The following is a 14,472-nucleotide window of genomic DNA, read 5'->3' on the forward strand; positions in this document are numbered from 1 at the left end:
CCCTAGGAGCCAAACAGGTTATATATGGTAGCCAAGATATTAAGATAGAGAGGTAGAGAACAATATATATAACAAATAACGATAAGAAAAAACATTACAATAACAAATACAAAAACCGAAATGAATTCATATGTTCTTTTAAAAAAGCAAATCTTTCCTGCAAAGATTGTAATGTTTGATCTATTATGAAGAGAAAAAAAAATTACTTAAATGAAATTTCAGGATCTATTATATTTTCATGTTCGTAATCAAATTGTGTTGTCTTTTTACATCACCTTAGTGGTCTACTACTACAAAATACAGATTCTGCGTCAAATTTTGCTGCAATTAATTTTGAGCTTTCTACAATTTCTTCGAAAGTTTCATCAGACCTATTTTGATTTAGATCATTCAATGCATCTAAAGCAAGTTGGAGATTCATAGATGAAGACTGAATATTTTGCTGACAAAATTCACTTTAATTAAAATATCATACTAAATCTTTGGTGCCTTTACTATCCTGGCGCCTGTGTGCATCGCGCACATTACAAATATGGCCGGCACACCCCTGGTTAGGGTAGAAATCCGAGAAAACAATTTTACCATTAACTTTACTGACAGGATGGGTGAAGCACTAGTGCTTTTCATATTCCCCTTTATCTGTAATGAGAGTTTTATGGGAAAGGGAGATTTGTGAGCAATTAAGCTCGGCCTGTGGGGGCAGTTGTGTTAGCTATGATCAGTTGAGAGGGGAATAGACTTCGGTGTTTTGTGTTTGTAGTAATCAGTTTCATTGTAATTGACAGCTGGTACGATCGGTGGGTTTGACGTCACGAAGAATTTTCCTGCAAGATCACGAAGAAGGGAGGAGATGTAAGGAGTGCCGGTTTCTCGGTGGATCTATGAATTTCTGATGAACTACGGTGCATCCAGGATCATCCTAAGGCATTTATTTTGGATTCTCTGCAATTCTGAAATGTTTGATCTTGAAGTGTGACTCCATGCTGGTTAGGCGTAGGAAATGACTGGGCATATTACCATCCGGTAAAGTTGCAATTTATTATGTAAGTTCAATTTGCTCTTATGGCTGATCAATGGGTAGAGCTGTGCTATTACTTTGGAAGATTTGGAGCAAATGAGATTGATGTGCTTATTAAAAATGAGTTTCTTATCCATTAATACCCCAAGATATTTGGTCTCTGATTGCCATGGGATCTTATGACCAGAGAGCAGGATGTCTTTTTATTGCAGACCTTTCCTAGAAAACAGCATAGCTGAGCTTTTGAGGGTGTTCGCTTGAATCCTCCAGTTGGTGAACCAGTTTGCTAGCTCATTGATACTTCCTTGGAGTCTGGTGATTGCTAGGAGAAGGCTGAACGACCTTGCTAGAATAGAGGTGTCGTCAGCATAAAGGGCCGTAGTGGTTCTTCAATTAAGAGGCATATCTGCTATGTAAGTTGTGAAAAGCATTTAGGCCAGAAGAGAACCGGAGGTACTCCCGCCAGAATTTTGCGCCTTGATGACACAATTCCGTTGAGTTTTACTTGCATGTATCTATCACTAATATATGAGTTTCACTAGTTTAATTGGGATATTAAACTAGTTTTAATTAGTTTGAAGATGAGGCCTTGATGCCAGACCTTATCAAAGGCCTTGGCAACATCTAAAAATACAGCAGCAAGCAGTGGGAAGGTGCCAGTTAAAAACCATGGGTGATATGTTTTGTTAATCGGTGAATTTGTTGTACTGTGTTTTGAGCTTTGCGAAAACCAAATTCCCCTTTCGGAATTATTTTCTCTTTGTCCACTGCTGATTGTAGTCTTGATAGGATGACCTTTTCTGTTACTTTTCCGAGCCAGGAAAGAAGACTGATGGACCTGTAGCTTTAGCGAAGTTGTGGGTTATTACCAGGCTTTTTCAGAGGTATAATGTCAGCGATTTTCTAATCTGTGGGAAAGTACTGGAATCTTAAAATGGAATTGGTAATATTAACTAGTTGAATTATGGCTTTCCGTGAGCGAAGCTTTGTCCACTGCTGATTGTAGTCTTGATAGGATGACCTTTTCTGTTACTTTTCCGAGCCAGGAAAGAAGACTGATGGACCTGTAGCTTTAGCGAAGTTGTGGGTTATTACCAGGCTTTTTCAGAGGTATAATGTCAGCGATTTTCTAATCTGTGGGAAAGTACTGGAATCTTAAAATGGAATTGGTAATATTAACTAGTTGAATTATGGCTTTCCGTGAGCGAAGCTTTATTATTCTATTGGTAATGCCGTCGGAGCCGGGAGCCTTTTTGTTCTTCAGATGGGAAATAATATTTATTATTTCTGTTGGAGATGTGGGGATGATGGTTTCTGAGTCATCCTTAGGCTGTCTTAATGCTTTTCTATCTTTACGATGAACTTTGTAAATCAGATTGATATTTAAGTTTATGTAAGATGGGCTGAATTGATTTTCCAGATTGTAAATTAGGGCTTCTATGATGGTAACAATGTTCTATGTAGCAGTGAGTTTTAGTCTATCTTGTGGTGTGAAATTGAGGCTAACAAAATGAAATATACGATGATATGTTACTACAGACCTGGAGGCTCAGTCGCAGGGGTGCGGGGGGGAGAGGAATGCATCATCAATTTAGTCTTATGGGTACCAATCCAGTGATCATTATGGGTGAATAATTTTCCAAAGATTCATTGGGAAGATCAGAAATTTCATGATAAGAATGCAGATGAATTTATTGAATTGTTGCGAAACAACTTTCTCGAGGTCAAAGAGTTGAATTTGCTCATAGCGTCATAAGGGGTTTCTGTTAATATGTCTATTTTACCACGAGTTGGTGACAGTGATCATGCTGTGCTTTCTTAAGAGGTATTTAATTGTATCGATGCTCCGATTAGAACAGGTTACATGTTGGACTACAAAGCTGGAAGTCATGATTAACTTAGGAAAATACTATCTTTAGTCTCATGTTATCAGTTACTGAATGGGAAAAAATCAGAAATGCTTGGGTATCTTTGTAAGAGTGCTTAAATGAGGCGGTATCTGTGTTCGAAGAATAAATAAGTTGGGAGTGAAATGGATCTGCTACCTTGTTAAGCAAGATATCCAAAAGAAGATTATGTGGAAAGAATTTCGTGAGAATAAGAGGGAGAGGAGTTATGAAATATATTAAGCTCAGGCCAGAAAAGTACCGACTATTATGCAGAAAGCTAAATCGCAGTATGAAAAGAAATTGGCTATGCAAGCAAAAGAAAGAATGATTTTGAAAGAATAACTATTTAATGAAGGTGGTACTCGAGTCTCGAAATGAGATCAATAAATGAGTGCTCAATTTGCTAAGATACATCAACCAGGTGTATGTAACATGGTGCACAGTGCTACGTTGGATGAAGAATTAGAGGTTCATGAAAATGAGGTTGAAGATTTGTTGCATAACTTGGATAAGAATTTGTCTACAGGGACAGATGGAATATCAGCCTATTTGCTAAAGTAATGTTCAGCCAAATTCGCTAGGCCTTATGCATGTTTATATAACTTGAGTCCTCAGCTCAGGAATGGAAGGAATGTATGCTAATTCCATTTTACAAGGGTTGTACAAAAACTGATGTAACTACAGACCTATTATTATCTCTGGTGTGGTAGTGAAGATTTGAGAGAAGTTGGCAAGAACTCGCAATCAGAAATGGGTTGATAAGTTATATTCTGTAAGGAGCGGCATAGGTTTACTAAAGGATGGTCATGTTTTAGCAATTTGCTCATATTTTATAACAATGTTACGGCCGATTTGGATAAAGAGAATGGATATACTACGATACTGTTGAATTTTTCCAAGGTATTTGACAGGATACCACACGAAAGACTGTTGCATAAACTGGAGAATATGAGATTGTAATATAAACTCTTGATTTGGATCAGGGTAATAGTTTACAGACATCAAGAAGCAGTATACAGTGGGTGTGAATGTGCCAAATTTAAGGTGACCAGTGGTGTACCTCAGAGTTCTGTCCTTGGGCCATTATTATTCACTTTATACATTGACATTAGGCAGGGTCTAACATCAGATGTGCATGTTTGCCGATGATGCGAACATAGGCAGGGCAATCAGGAATGCTACTGATATTCAGCGCTTCAAAATTATTTGAATAGGCTAGAAATTTGGGTAAACGAAAATGGCTTTCAGTTTAATGTTAGTAAATGTAAAGTTATGCCCTTCGGGCTGATTAGATTTCCAGGGGAATATTATATTAGCGGGGTTATGCTACAATAAACTGAGGAGGCAAGGGATAGGAATCTGAAGTTCAAAGGTCACATAGCAAAAGTTGCAAATACAACTCACACGATTATTGGGATGCTGAAGGGAATCTTGACATATAGGGATAAGTCATTTGGCCTCTTTATTTATAAGGCTTTGATAAGACCACACCTGGATTATTGTGTGCAGATTTCGTCTCCTGGGTTCCAAGGGGATAAAGAAACTGTGGAAAGTGTGCAAAGAAGAGTTACAAAGATTATATCCGAATTATGGGATTTAGTTTATGAGGACAGATTGCGAGTATATGGATTACAAACTCTGATTAATAGGGGAAAGATGGGTGATATGATAGAGGTCTGTAAACTTTTTGAATGGATGTTATAGGATATTGTTTGAAGAAATTTTTCATTGTTATATGGAAGCTGGGGAGAGAATAAGGAAGCATCCATGGAATTTCGTTCATGCTCAAGAAAGGGGTAATTGCTGGGTCTTTCTTCCCACATAGCAGTGAGTGAGTGGCATAGTTTGCCTTTAGGGGTAACGAGTGCATCTAGTGTGAACGAATTTAAAGGAAGGTAAGACTGGTTTCGGTGATTTATAGCCTCCCTCGATGAGTCCTTGACTCCCTGGAGGTCTCAGATAATAATAATAATAATAATGAATGGTATTATGCGTTTGTTAAGGGATAAATCTTGCCTTATTAGTTTACTAATGTCCAAAGCAGGGGTGTGGTAGAGCCAGGGCACACCAGGGCGATGCCCTGGGACTTTTTTAAAACTATCAAAATTTTTAAATTCATTATAAAAATTAAAGAGTATAAGAATAATAATAAAAACACTTATAATGCATTTCCAACTTTCGGTCAAAAAAATAGCAGCTTGCCGCTCTTGTCATTTTACTTTCAGAAAAAAAAGGCAGTCTTTCTGCCATGTGTCCGACTCTCGTCACTGGCGCCATGTATAATTATTGATAGTCTTCGACCAGCTATCGCTGATTGGCTACCAGTGGAGATTGAATTGTTCCTTCAGCATCCAAAGTTAGATATTGCTAAAACAGCCTCAAAAGCATTAGCTGATTTTTTTAATGAAATGAATGATCAAAAGCCAACTAACTCCTTTTAATCCCCTATGAACTAAGCGATGTCGTTTTAGCCTAATCCCCTATGAACTAAGCGATGTCGTTTTAGCCTTATCTAAGTTTTGGAGACTTAATGGACAGTTTAATCCACCTGTAACCAATCACATATAGCTAACCAAAGACTATCACGAATTATACCTGGCATTCGGTAAAGAGAGACGGCTGACCATGATACCCTGGTCAGTGTTAGGATTCAGGTGGTTCTCAATCCTAACACTATGTTTACTGTCTGAAAACAGTGTTGAATTATTAAAATATGTTACTATGTGTACATAAATATTTTCTCTAGGTGCAAAATTCAACCAGTTTCAGTATCTTTTAAAAATAAAGCCTTTTTTCCCATTCGTTTACTTAACGATTTTATAAAATAAAACAGTTTTTGGATTTGAGAGTTTTCCAGTCGATCCGCATCATCGCGGTATTGTCCAGAAGGCCTCGTATACATAAGCGTATCTGAAACAGATGAAATTGTCGCCCATAAATTTTGAAAAATTACGAAACGTTTGCCGTCAAGCGAATTCTTGCAGGATGCACGATAAACAGGCTTACATATTGAGAAGGGATTGATGAAAATTGAATGATGATACCTTGGTATGGTATGTAGGATGACCATATATCCTTGTGGCAAAAACTAGGCGGGGGTTATGTAATATTCTATATTCATGAAAAGTAAGACGATAAAAAAAAGTTTTATTACATAAACATATTTACCATTATTCTTCAGTGACAGAACCCATACAAAATTTAGGGAGACGTAGAGGGGGAATGTATTTCCCGACGATCGTATCAAGAATATTTCTCCGATGAAGTGATATTATGCAGCAAATTTCGGTCTTTGAACACCTTACCATAAAAATTTTCAAACTCCATGAAAATTTTTTTTAAAACTAACATAGGGATACCATATTCTAAAATGCCAAAATGCTGACACCCCATCACTGACCAACTTGTTCCGGACTCAAACATCTAACACAAAAATAAATACATATGTTTGAAATCTTTATTTTTTTAACTTTTCATTAATTAGATGTGATGAGTATGCTTATTAGAACACACGAAAATATGAGATTTTAAGTGTCATCGTAAGTCTTATGAAACAAGAGTAGGCCTACGTGAAAAAGAATTAGATACATTACATACAGAACTACATACTGGGTGATTATAAAATAACGTCAAGGGTTCAGAGCCCTCTAGCGAGTAATACATTGGGCGAAACACACCAATTTTCGGTAGACGTACACAGTGGAACATGGGGATTCGATTTAACGAAAAAAATAGTACTAAAAGTCGCCAACAGGGGAAATTTTGGCGCTTCCAAATTAATTTTAGTAGGTGTGACTAATGAATGACTAAATGGCAAATGAGAGACAGCACACATCAATTTCATGACGTTTATTGTTAATTACAAGTGAGGTTCAATATGACCACCATTCTGATGTTCCAGGAACTGCATACGGTGCACGACATTTTCCACAGTGGCTCGCAACATATCGGAATTGATTTGTCTCACGTGTAATGTTATTCGATCTTTCAAAGTTGGAATATCTGGTATACATGTCCTTGATACACAACTCTTTTAAGAAATCCCCACAGCCAAAAGTCACAAGGTTGATATCAGGCGATCTCGGTGGACATGGCGTGGGAAATGCACGACTAATGATTCTTCTGTCAGAGAAATTTTGTCGCAAAATACACTGTAGCTGAAGTCCGATGTGGGTGGTGCACCATCTTTCATGAAGATGATCTAATCGAGACATCCTCTTTGCTGCAGTTGTGGAACGACAAAGTTCTGTAGCATATTGGAATAGCTGTTAGCATTGACTGATCCATTTTGGCGATTTTACTCGTAAAAGTATGGACCGATGATAAAAGATGCCGTAAAACCGCACCACACTGTGACTTTGGGCAAGTGGATAGGCATCTGGAGACACACGTGCGGATTAGTTGCAGCCCAAATGCGACAGTTGCATGTGTTAATATCGCCGTTCAAATAAAAGTGCGCTTTCTCACTCCATAAAATCTGCCACGGCCACATTATCCACTTCCATGCGCGCTAAGAATCTCAAAGATAAGCCGATTCGTGTGGTCGCATCGCCAGGGCGCAATTCTTGAACATGACTGATTTTATAGGGGTAAAACTTCAACATCTGATGTAGGATTTTCCACACCGTTGTGTATGCGATATTGTTCGTGCACTGCTGGTACCCTGCACATTCGTCATCTCCTGTTCCACAGTAGCAGTTGCAACTTGTTGGTGATTGGTTTGCGTCCCCCTCTCTACCTGCACTGCTAGAGTTCCAGTAGTTTCAAATCGTGGAATCAATTATCGTAAGTTTGTTACGAAAACCTACTGGCATTATTGTTCTGCCGATAATAGTTTGACTAACAAAGCACATTCACGTAAGGTAAGACGCATCCAAAAGCAGTTCGTCTACGAATGATAAGAAATCTCACAGGCTTTCCTTTTATTGCACGATCGCTCACAAGAAACGCGATAATGCAAATTAATGCATATTATTCGGTAAACAGCGCCAAAATTTCCCCTGTTGGAGACTTTTGGTGCTATTTTTTTCGTTCAATCGAATCCCCATGTTCCACTGTATACGTCTACCGAATATTGGTGTTTCGTCCAATACATTACTCGCTAGAGGGCTCTGAACACTTGAAGTTATTTTATAATCACCCGGTACATTACTTTGCAGCCCATGCATATTTTTCACTAAACCTAATTTTCTTTAGCAGTTCTTTGTTTCGACACAAATAGTCGAACCTTTAAAAAATATGAAATTTAAACCACCGGCATTGAATAACAAAGACACCGGTTAGCATGCAGGCAAAACAAAAACTAACTCTACAGCAGAACAGACGCCGCGTCTAAGACGCGCAAATGCTGCCAACATGTATTCCTCCCCCCCCCCCCTTCTCTGAGTAAAACACTGCAGATATCGATATTAGTATTGAATAATGCGACTCCATGGTTATACAAATTACTCGTATCCATTATATTGATATACGATTATAGGTTATGAATAATAATTTATGATTGACCAATATTGAAGTATATTAATAGTTTTTATTAAAAACTAACAAAATTGACATTTTTATTAAAACGACGAGACGGCCGAGAAATATGAAGAAAAAAAAACAGTACTGTCCGGTTCAAAACGGTACGTATTGTCAGCCTACTGGTATGCCTGGTATTTACTGCGAGCAGATGATAATGGGCAGTCCAAAATGGCAGACGAGTGTAGTGAAACGTTTTGCAAGACTCCTGCAATAATATTGCATTTATATTCATAAATCTTTTATCACAATCTTTATTAAAACACATAAATAATTCCAATTTTTTTTTCTTACTGCACTATGTCAACAGTATAGAACTATCCCTTTCCTGAATCAGCACAATAATGCAGTTAATCACAAAAGCAAGGAACCGCCCTATCCGTGTTTTGAAGATATGGAGAGGTGAAAGAACTAAACTCTCTAGTCCAAAGCACTGACCTCAATCTTATCGATCATCTTTTGGATGAGATGGAGCAAAGGTGCAAAGGTTCTGCACCAGACCTACTTTCCCAACTAACGCTCGTCAGCTTTTCGCCATACTACAGGAGTAATGAAACGAATTCCAGAAGTAGTTTAACAGAACTTAGTGAATAGCCATCCCGAAGGGTAGGCGAAAGAAGGCCTGATCTTGCATTGATAGCATCATGAAATACAAACAGTTGCTGTCCAGACACTTTTCGCAGCATAGTGTATGAGAAATAACACTACTAAAAGTGGATATATATATTATGACACCTAGGAATGATGCTGGATTAGGAATTGAAGTTCAGGGATCCACACTGTAAAACTAGTGAAGGCAATACGAAACATACCTGCAGTAATGAAAAGATTATAGAAACAGAGAAAGAGTAGTGATAATATTTGTTCTTGAAATGGTCTTCATTCAACCATATCTGGTCTACTGTACAGATTTGGTTGCTTACCTGGAGGTGGAGCAGAGGATGCAAAGTGAGTGCGTTTGAAAGTAAGAGTGCTGTTGAGTGTTAATTATGAGGTGTAACGTAAGAGAGTATAAATTTAAGACAGTAAATTGACATTGTTAAATAATGGATTCAGATGATGAAAGATATCAGGGATAAAGAGACAAAGAGATAAGTTAGTGGAGGGAAGTCCTATAATAAATCAGCGATTTTCATCAGAGTGAAGAAAGAAAAAAAAAAGATAGAAATAGAACGCTGAATATACCTGGAAATTAAGTAAGTGGGTGTGGTTATGACATGCATTTCATTTCTGCTGGTCACATTCACATTATAATAGTAATTCGAATTACAGTCATTTAAGGCCCACAGTCAGACCAGATTAGTTTTTATATCATTATAATTTCATGATAATGCTGATAGTCTTATGCTTATATATATATAATATTCATCAAAGCTTGATTTGTTTCCTCAGTATTAAGAAAAGGCTGGTTATATTCCACTAATTCGAGCCCTTCCCAAGGGCATATGAGTTGTGGAATTACTTTCTGAAAATGAAAGCTGTGCCGAACAAAGCGGCCTTTTGCAGCTGCCCAATTTTTAATCCATATAACTCGAGTGCTTCTAAATGTTTATTCAATGTTTTAGGGATGACGCCTAAAGCACCTATTATTATGGGAACAAATTTTGTTTTCTTTTGCCAGATTCGTTCAACTTCGATTTGCAAATTGCGATATTTTGTAATTTTTTCATTTTCTTTGTTGTCAATCCGACTATCTCTTGGTACTGATATTTCGATAAACTTAACACCCTTGTTTTCACTTTTTTCAACCACTGTAATATCGGGTGTATTACATTCCAAGCTTTGTCAGTCTGAATTTTGAAATCCCAGAGTATTTTAGCTCTTTTATTCTCAATCACTTTCTGGTGAACTTTATGCTTCCAATGGTCTTTAGATACTTCAAACCCATACTTTTTACATAAATGCCAGTGGATTATCTTAGCTACGTTATCTTGCCTTTTACGGTACTGAATTTTTGCGATTTTGCTGCATCCACTTATAATGTGGTCTACCGTTTCTTCCTTTTCTTTGCACAATCTACATTTACTGTCTTCTTGAATTTTTTTGTATTTTTGCCTTCATAACGTTGGTTTTAATGACCTGTTCTTGTGCTGCAAAAATTACCGATTCTGTTTCTTTCTTTAGTGCTCCATTTCTCAATCATTGCCAGGTCAAGTTGCTGTCAGCGCTGTGTGAAGATATTTTCCATGCAATGCCTTATTTTTCCATCTTTCAGTTCTCACTTTTACTTGGTTGGTTTTGTATTCCAATTTTGTCTCCATCGGTTTAAATAAACCATCTTTCCTTACCTCGATTAGAAAATTTTCCGTTGTTTGCCGTAGATAATCATTTAAATTTCGTTTTTCTTCTTCAATAACTTGCTTCACTTGTAATAATCCTCTACCTCCTTTTTTGCATGATAGATACAGCCTATCAATGTCACTGCGAGGATTGAGGGCATGGTGCATTGTCGTTAATTTTCGAGTTTTTCGAACTAAATCTTCCATCTCTAGCTGGGTCCATTCAACAATGCCTGCTGAATATCTCAGAACATGTATGGCCCAGGTATTAATTGCTTTTATCAAATTTCCAGCATTAAGCATTGACTTAAGGAGTTTTCTTAATCGTCTTATGTATTCTGATCTAGTTCTTTCTTTGATCTTATTGTGCAGTATTTGTGATGCTTCTAAAATTCCCAAATATTTGTAGCTGTCTTCGAATTTTATTGCCTTGATTATTTCACCATTGAGCAGCTCGATTTCGTTCATATCTTCAAACTTTCCTCTTGTTATTCCAGCAATTGCACATTTGTCTAAGCCAAAATCCATTGATATATCTTGACTGAATATGTGCATAGTGTTTAGCAACGATCCGAGTTCATTCTTTTTTGCATACAACTTTAGATCGTCCATGTATAAAAGGTGAGATATCTTTGCACTCTTTTGCGCAGTTTGATAACCATGAGCAGTTTTATTTAAAATTCTAGTTAAGGGAATCAACGACAATATAAGCAATAGAGGAGATAATGAGTCTCCTTGAAAGATGCCCCCTTTTATGTTTACTTCTCCAATTTCTTCTCTATTTATAACCAACGTTGGTTTCCAGTTTTTCATGCTAGATTGCAAACATTTTTTGTACATTTTCGCTAATATCGAATAGTTCTGTGCATTTTAAAATCCAACTATGAGGCACCGAATCAAACGCGTTTTTATAATCTATTCAAGCCATATGAAGGTTGGTTTTTCTACTTTTGCAATTTTTAAGAATTATTTTATCAATCAGCAATTGGTCTTTTGTGCCTCTTGAAATTTTGCTGTTACCTTTTTGTTCAATTGGGAGAAGAGAATTTCTTTAAGATAGCTGTATATTTTATCAGCTAGTATGCCTGTGAGTAGATTAAAAGTTGTTGGCAGGCAGGTCATTGGTCGGAAGTTTTCTGGGTTTGGAACCTTTTTCTTTATCCTTTATGATCAAAAACGTTTTCTCTGCTGTGAGCCACTCTTCTTTGCTTTTTCCTTCTAAAACATCATGAAATTGGTTAGCAAATCTTTCATGTAAGCCTATTAGATATTTCAACCAGTAGCCATATAATTCATCCTTCCTGGATTTCATCATTCGTAATTTGTTCAATCCATTTTGCCCTGTTATTGTGCCTCTTACGGTTGTCCCATAGGGTTTTCCAAAAGTTTAGTGTATTTTCTTTGTCTCTGGTATTTATATTTATATTTTCTTTAATCAAAAATCTGATTCCTGAAGCAATCAGTTTTCTTGTAAAACTGGTGCTGATTTGCGCAAAACATCGAATTTTGCTTGTACTGTTCAATGCGTGCACTGTATCTTCTTATTTTAGCTGCAACTGCAACTATTTTTTGCTTCACTTCCTCTAATATTTCATGAATAGGATGTGTTCCAGTATTATATCTCTTTATAAGGTTATTTCGGATTTTTGTGTTTTTCAGCTTCTTTTCCTTAAGATTTTTCAAATTGCTCACGTCTGCTCTGAGTTTAAGAATTTTATTCTCCAGTCGATGCTTCCATTTTGGTTGCTGAGCCTTACTGCTTTTGGATTCACTAATCTTATATCCTAATTCAGATGTTACAGCATAGGCTATTGAGTACATAAGTTGATTCGTTTGCTCAATAGTTCCAGTAGGAATATCCCTTGCAGCTTTATTGGCCTCTTGTAGGAGTTTCTTCAGTTTTTTTGAGGTACTTTTCTCAATACTGGTAGCCTAACTCGTTGCTGTTCATTTGCTCGATAATTTTTCTTGCGAGTTCTTGTTCCTTATCTGATAGCTTCCTTTCAACTATTTGTATATTTTCAAAATTTTCAGCATTCTGCACGTTGGAATCTGGTTCTGCTCCATTCATATTCTTGGTCACTTCAGGGTCAGTACGGTCTCCTTTTACAGCTTAAGGTTTCAGTGCTTCCAGCTCAAGTTCACTAAATACCTTGCATTTGATAATGAAGCTGCGTTGCTGCATTCAGCCTTTCGAATGAAATTTCAGAATTTGGGTGTCGTTCAAGCCAAAGTTGGAACATTCGTTTCTGAAATCCCCTAACTGATGGGTTTGAACTGTAGAAGCACTGCATAACTTGTCTATTTCCAGCCATACTCCACTTTTTCTTAGTAAATACTTTCGAGTTCTGTGGATCTTGCTCCTGTAGTCCATTTGTCACCGGCTGTCCAGGAAGCCTAACATCCAGTGCAGTCCTGGGTAACCCGCGCGACGACCGATGCGGTATAGAGTTCTGATTTGTCTTTACTATTTTTAACTGTGGGTGGACAGGTGTATGAGATAAAAAAAATAGGTAAATAGGACAGCATCATCCCTAGCCCTCGAATACTCCAATAGCATTGGGGGAAGTAGCAAGGTGAAAAGAAATACAGAGGGAAAGAAGAGTAGGGACCAGTCTACATATAATATAACAAGTGTATATTACATGAAGTAAGGCGTGGTCCAGCTTCAGGTGCCTCGGGTTCGCCATGCTGTACTCACTAGAGTGAGCCCTTGAGGATATATATATATTTGGATGAAATACCCAATTTCTGAAAAGAAAACTAGAAAACTCAATCTCAGTGGCTTCGTCTTCTCTCTCTCTCTCTCTCTCTGTGTGAGAGAGAGAGAGAGAGAGAGAGAGAGATTGATTTTGTGATTTGATATTTTTATGGTGCAAAGACATGAAAAGTCATACTGACACAGGTTTACAGTAGTTCATATGATCGGTCAATAGGACAATCACAAACATGTGATTGTCCTATTGAAATACTATGGGTTCCAATCCTGCCAAAGGCAGGATTGGAACCCATAGCCTCTTGCCTAACTTGACCACTTGGTTAACTAGCCTGGCAAGAGAGAGAGCAAAGCAGTACTGTCGACAAGGTGTGGCATAGAGACAGCCTGCCTTACAGCGCGGCTTAATAAGTGCGCTCGTTCAGCCATATTGCGGTAGGCGCCGTCGCTACGCTAACAATTCCTGTTAGCATAGCAAGTGTGGAAACAAGTTTTCCCAAGCTTAAACTGATTAAAAATTATTTGCCAACAGCAATGACCCCAGAAATATTGGTTGGTCTGGCAACTATATCGATAGAGGCGGACATAGTTTATAATTTAAATTTAAATTTAGAAGAGCTTATAAACATTTTTATTGTAGGATATCCACATTGAGTGAACATTTAATTAATATTATTATGTAATCGTTTTGCATTAATGTTTCTCTTGTAATAAAAACAAAATAGCAATTGAAGATTTTCTTATATTTTTTTCTTATAATCCATTTAATGGTTTGCCTCAGCGCGCGATCTAATCTGGCGACGGTCCTGGAGAGTATAATGATTGTATCTTCCCTCTGGTCTTCAACTTCTCCATCTCCTATAACATGGACTTCACTCCCTGCTTTCATCATAATACTTCCAGAAGGCTATTCTTCAGCATATATTCAGTCTGTGATTTCTTTAGATAATGATTCTGTGTGTACAGTAACGAACAAATAAATTTATCCGAATACTCACATCTTAAAGAAAATTTTTAGTTCTCGGCAAGAAAATAAGCACAAAAATTAAA

This window comes from Typopeltis vanoorti, chromosome 22, assembly GCF_054136105.1.
Source record: "Typopeltis vanoorti isolate ZY-2024b chromosome 22, IOZ_Tvanoo_1.0, whole genome shotgun sequence".
Taxonomy (NCBI): domain Eukaryota; kingdom Metazoa; phylum Arthropoda; class Arachnida; order Uropygi; family Thelyphonidae; genus Typopeltis; species Typopeltis vanoorti.